The sequence below is a fragment of the Chiloscyllium plagiosum genome, unplaced genomic scaffold (genome assembly GCF_037043375.1).
Source record: "Chiloscyllium plagiosum isolate Xiang-an unplaced genomic scaffold, Cpla_swu_hap1 HiC_scaffold_125, whole genome shotgun sequence".
Classification (NCBI taxonomy): domain Eukaryota; kingdom Metazoa; phylum Chordata; class Chondrichthyes; order Orectolobiformes; family Hemiscylliidae; genus Chiloscyllium; species Chiloscyllium plagiosum.
The window spans coordinates 119,321-125,600 of NW_028270264.1; positions in this window are offsets into that span (position 1 = coordinate 119,321).

A 6,280-nucleotide genomic window follows, 5' to 3' on the forward strand; every position below is an offset into this window, starting at 1 on the left:
GAGTGTGTGTGAGAGTGTGTGTCTGTATGTGTGTGTGTATCTGTATGAGTGTGTGTGTCTGTATGAGTGTGTGTGTGTGTCTGTATGAGTGTGTGTTTATCAGTATGAGTGTGTGTGAGAGTGTGTGTCTGTATGTGTGTGTGTTTATCTGTATGATTGTGTGTGTCTGTATGAGTGTGTGTGTGTATATCTGTATGAGTGTGTGTGTCTGTATGCGCGTGTGTATCTGTATGATTGTGTGTGTCTGTATGAGTGTGTGTGTGTGTATCCATATGAGAGTGTGTGTCTGTATGAGTGTGTATCTGTATGAGTTTGTGTGTCTGTATGAGTGTGTGTGTGTGTATCTGTATGAGTGTGTGTGTATCTGTATGATTGTGTGTGTCTGTATGAGTGTGTGTGTGAGTGTATCCATATGAGTGTGTGTGTGTCTGTATGAGTGTGTGTGTCTGTATGAATGTGTGTGAGTGTGTGTCTGTATGAGTGTGTGTCTGTATGAGTGTGTGAATGTGTGTATGAGTGTGTGTGTCTGTATGAGTGTGTGTGTGAGTGTATCCGTATGAGTGTGTGTGCGTCTGTATGAGTGTGTGAGTGTGTATCTGTTTGGATGTGTATCTGTATGAGTGTGTGTGTTTGTATGAGTGCGTATGAGTGTGTATCTTTGTATGTATCTGTATGAGTGTGTGTGTCTGTATGAGTGTGTGTGTATCTGTATGGATGTGTATCTGTGTGAGTGTATGTGTCTGTATGAGTGTGTATCTTTACGAGTGTGTATCTGTATGAGTGTGTGTATCTGTATGAGTGTGTGTGTGAGTGTGTATCGGTATGAGTGTGTGTGTCTGTATGAGTGTGTGTGTATCTGTATGAGTGTGTCTCTGTATGAGTGTGTGTATATCTGTATGAGTGTGTGAGTGTGTATCTGTATGAGTGTGTGAATGTGTGTATGTGAATGTGTGTATGAGTGTGTGTGTCTGTATGAGTGCGTGTGTGTATCTGTATGAGTGTGTGTTTATCTGTATGAGTGTGTGTGAGTGTGTGTGTCTGTATGAGTGTGTGTGTATCTGTATGAGTGTGTGTGTATCTGTATGAGTGTGTGTGTCTGTATGAGTGTGTGTGTCTGTATGAGTGTGTGTGAGAGTGTGTGTCTGTATGAGTGTGTGTGAGAGTGTGTGTCTGTATGTGTGTGTGTTTATCTGTATGAGTGTGTGTGTCTGTATGAGTGTGTGTGTGTATATCTGTATGAGTGTGTGTGTCTGTATGCGTGTGTGTGTATCTGTATGAGTGTGTGTGTCTGTATGAGTGCGTGTGTGAGTATGTCTGTATGAGTATGTGTGTGAGTGTGTGTCTGTGCGAGTGCGTGTGTGTCTGCATGAGTGTGTTTGTGAGTGTGTATCTGTATGAGTGTGTGTGTGCCTGTATGAGTGTGTGTTTATCTGTATGAGTGCGTGTGTGTCTGAATGAGTGTGTGTGAGAGTGTGTGTCTGTATGTGTGTGTGTATCTGTATGAGTGTGTGTGTCTGTATGAGTGTGTGTGTGTCTGTATGAGTGTGTGTGTGTCTGTATGAGTGTGTGTTTATCTGTATGAGTGTGTGTGTGTCTGTATGAGTGTGTGTGAGAGTGTGTGTCTGTATGTGTGTGTGTTTATCTGTATGAGTGTGTGTGTCTGTATGAGTGTGTGTGTATATCTGTATGAGTGTGTGTGTCTGTATGCGTGTGTGTGTATATGTATGATTGTGTGTGTCTGTATGAGTGTGTGTGTGTGTATCCATATGAGTGTGTGTGTCTGTATGCGTGTGTATCTGTATGAGTTTGTGTGTCTGTATGAGTGTGTGTGTGTGTATCTGTATGAGTGTGTGTCTGTATGAGTGTGTGTGCATCTGTATGAGTGTGTGTGTCTGTATGAGTGTGTGTGACAGTGTGTGTCTGTATGTGTGTGTTTTTATCTGTATGAGTGTGTGTGTCTGTATGCGTGTGTGTGTATCTGTATGAGTGTGTGTGTCTGTATGAGTGCGTGTGTGAGTAGGTCTATATGAGTATGTGTGTGAGTGTGTGTTTGTACGAGTGCATGTGTGTCTGCATGAGTGTGTTTGTGAGTGTGTATCTGTATGAGTGTGTGTGTGCCTGTATGAGTGTGTGTTTATCTGTATGAGTGTGTGTGTGTCTGAATGAGTGTGTGTGAGAGTGTGTGTCTGTATGTGTGTGTGTATCTGTATGAGTGTGTGTGTGTGTGTCTGTATGAGTGTGTGTGTGTGTCTGTATGAGTGTGTGTTTATCTGTATGAGTGTGTGTGTGTCTGTATGAGTGTGTGTGTGTATATCTGTATGAGTGTGTGTGTCTGTATGCGTGTGTGTATATCTGTATGATTGTGTGTGTCTGTATGAGTGTGTGTGTGTGTATCCATATGAGTGTGTGTGTGTCTGTATGAGTGTGTATCTGTATGAGTTTGTGTGTCTGTATGAGTGTGTGTGTGTGTATCTGTATGAGTGTGTGTCTGTATGAGTGTGTGTGTATCTGTATGATTGTGTGTGTCTGTATGAGTGTGTGTGTGAGTGTATCCATATGAGTGTGTGTGTGTGTCTGTATGAGTGTGTGTGTGAGTGTGTGTCTGTATGAGTGTGTGTGTCTGTATGAGTGTGTGAATGTGTGTATGAGTGTGTGTGTGTATCCGTATGAGTGTGTGTGCGTCTGTATGTGTGTGAGTGTGTATCTATTTGGATGTGTATCTGTATGAGTGTGTGTGTTTGTATGAGTGTGTATGAGTGTGTATCTTTGTGTGTATCTGTATGAGTGTGTGTGTCTGTATGAGTGTGTATGTGAGTGTGTATCGGTATGAGTGTGTGTGTCTATATGAGTGTGTGTGTATCTGTATGAGTGTGTATCTGTATGAGTGTGTGTGTGTGTCTGTATGAGTGTGTGAGTGTGTATCTGTATGAGTTTGTGTGTCTGTATGAGTGTGTGTGTATGTCTGTATGAGTGTGTGTGTATCTGTATGATTGTGTGTGTCTGTATGAGTGTGTGTGTGAGTGTATCCGTATGAGTGTGTGTGTGTCTGTATGAGTGTGTGTGAGTGTGTGTCTGTATGAGTGTGTGTGAGTGTGTGTCTGTATGAGTGTATGAGTGTGTGTCTGTATGAGTGTGTGTGTATCTGTATGATTGTGTGTGTACCTGTATGATTGTGTGTGTCTGTATGAGTGTGTGAGAGTATGTGTCTGTATGAGTGTGCATGTATCTGTATGAGTGTGTGTGTGTCTGTATGAATGTGTGTGTGTCTGTATGAGTGTGTGAATGTGTGTATGAGTGTGTGTGTGTATCCGTATGAGTGTGTGTGCGTCTGTATGTGTGTGAGTGTGTATCTGTATGAGTGTGTGTCTGTATGAGTGTGTGTGTGTGTATCCGTATAAGTGTGTGTATATCTGTATGAGTGTGTGTGTGACTGTATGAGTGTGTGAATGTGTGTATGAGTGTGCAATAATCTGTATGAGCGTGTGTGAGTGTGTATCTGTATTGTGTGTATCGGTATGAGTGTGTGTGTCTGTATGAGTGTGTGTATCTGTATGGATGTGTATCTGTGTGAGTGTATGTGTCTGTATGAGTGTGTATGAGTGAGTATCTTTACGAGTGTGTATCTGTATGAGTGTGTGTATCTGTATGACTGTGTGTGTGAGTGTGTATTGGTATGAGTGTGTGTGTCTGTATGAGTGTGTGTCTGTAAGAGTGTGTGCCTGTATGAGTGTGTGTGTATCTGTATGAGTGTGTGTGTCTGTATGAGTGTGTGTGTCTGTATGAGTGTGTGAGTGTGTATCTGTATGAGTGTGTGAATGTGTGTATGAGTGTGTGTGTCTGTATGAGTGCGTGTGTGTATCTGTATGAGTGTGTGCGTCCTTATGAGTGTGTGTGTGTCTGTATGAGTTTGTGTGTGTCTGTATGAGTGTGTGCATGTGTGTCTATATGAGTGTGTGTGTGCATCTGTATGAGTGTGTGTGTGCCTGTATGAGTGTGTGAGTGTGTATCTGTATGGGTGTGTTTCTGTATGAGTGTATGTGCATCTGTATGAGTGTGTGTGTGTCTGTATGAGTGTGTGAGTGTGTATCTGTATGAGTGTGTGAATGTGTGTATGAGTGTGTGTGTCTGTATGAGTGTGTGTGTCTGTATGAGTGCGTGTGTGTATCTGTATGAGTGTGTGCGTCCTTATGAATGTGTGTGTGTCTGTATGAGTTTGTGTGTGTCTGTATGAGTGTGTGCATGTGTGTCTATATGAGTGTGTGTGTGCATCTGTATGAGTGTGTGTGTGCCTGTATGAGTGTGTGAGTGTGTATCTGTATGGGTGTGTTTCTGTATGAGTGTATGTGCATCTGTATGAGTGTGTGTGTGTCTGTATGAGTGTGTGAGTGTGTATCTGTATGAGTGTGTGAATGTGTGTATGAGTGTGTGTGTCTGTATGAGTGTGTGTGTCTGTATGAGTGCGTGTGTGTATCTGTATGAGTGTGTGCGTCCTTATGAGTGTGTGTGTGTCTGTATGAGTTTGTGTGTGTCTGTATGAGTGTGTGCATGTGTGTCTATATGAGTGTGTATGTCTGTATGAGTGTGTGAGTGTGTATCTGTATGAGTGTGTGTGTGTCTGTATGAGTGTGTGAGAGTGTATCTGTATGGATGTGTATCTGTGTGAGTGTGTGTGTATGTATGAGTGTGTATGAGTGTGTATCTTTATGAGTGTGTTTCTGTCTGAGTGTGTGTGTGAGTGTGTATCGGTATGAGTGTGAGTGTCTGTATGAATGTGTGTGTTTATCTGTATGAGTGTGTATCTGTATGAGTGTGTGTGTATCTGTATGATTGTGTGTGTGTGTATCTGTATGAGTGTGTACGTCCTTATGAGTGTGTGTATAAGTGTGTGAGTGTGTATCTGAATGAGTGTGTATCTGTATGAGTGTGTGTCTGTATGAGTGTGTGTGTATCTGTATGATTGTGTGTGTGTGTATCTGTATGAGTGTGTGTATCTGCATGAGTGCGTGTGTCTGTATGAGTGTGTGCATGAGTGTATCCATATGAGTGTGTGTGTATCCATATGAGTGTGTGTGTGAGTGTATGTCTGTATGAGTGTGTGAGAGTGTATCTGTATGGATGTGTATCTGTATGAGTATGTGTGTGTGTATGAGTGTGTATCTTTATGAGTGTGTATCAGTATGATTGTGTGTGTTTGTATGAGTGTGTGTGTGAGTGTATCCGTATGAGTGTGTGTGTCTGTATGAGTGTGTGAGTGTGTGTCTGTATGAGTGTGTGGATATCTGTATGAGTGTGCGTGTGTCTCTGTATGAGTGTGTGTGTGTCTGTATGAGTGTGTGTGTATCTGTATGAGTATGTCTGTGTGTCTGTATGTGTGTGTATCTGTATGAGTGTGTGTCTGTATGAGAGTGTGAGTGTGTGTGTCTGTATGAGTGTGTGTGTGTCTGTATGAATGTGTGTGTGTCTGTATGAGTGTGTGTATCCGTATAAGTGTGTGTGTGTGTCTGTATGAGTGTGTGTGTGTGTATCCGTATAAGTGTGTGTGTATCTGTATGAGTGTGTGTGTGACTGTATGAGTGTGTGAATGTGTGTATGAGTGTGCAATAATCTGTATGAGCGTGTGTGAGTGTGTATCTGTATTGTGTGTATCGGTATGAGTGTGTGTGTCTGTATGAGTGTGTGTATCTGTATGGATGTGTATCTGTGTTAGTGTATGTGTCTGTATGAGTGTGTATGAGTGAGTATCTTTACGAGTGTGTATCTGTATGAGTGTGTGTATCTGTATGACTGTGTGTGTGAGTGTGTATTGGTATGAGTGTGTGTGTCTGTAAGAGTGTGTGCCTGTATGAGTGTGTGTGTTTCTGTATGAGTGTATGTGCATCTGTATGAGAGTGTGTGTGTCTGCATGAGTGTGTGAGTGTGTATCTGTATGAGTGTGTGAATGTGTGTATGAGTGTGTGTGTCTGTATGAGTGTGTGTGTCTGTATGAGTGCGTGTGTGTATCTGTATGAGTGTGTGCGTCCTTATGAGTGTGTGTGTGTCTGTATGAGTTTGTGTGTGTCTGTATGAGTGTGTGCATGTGTGTCTATATGAGTGTGTGTGTGCATCTGTATGAGTGTGTGTGTGCCTGTATGAGTGTGTGAGTGTGTATCTGTATGGGTGTGTTTCTGTATGAGTGTATGTGCATCTGTATGAGTGTGTGTGTGTCTGTATGAGTGTGTGAGTGTGTATCTGTATGAGTGTGTGAATATGTGTATGGGTGTGTGTGTCTGTATGAGTGTGT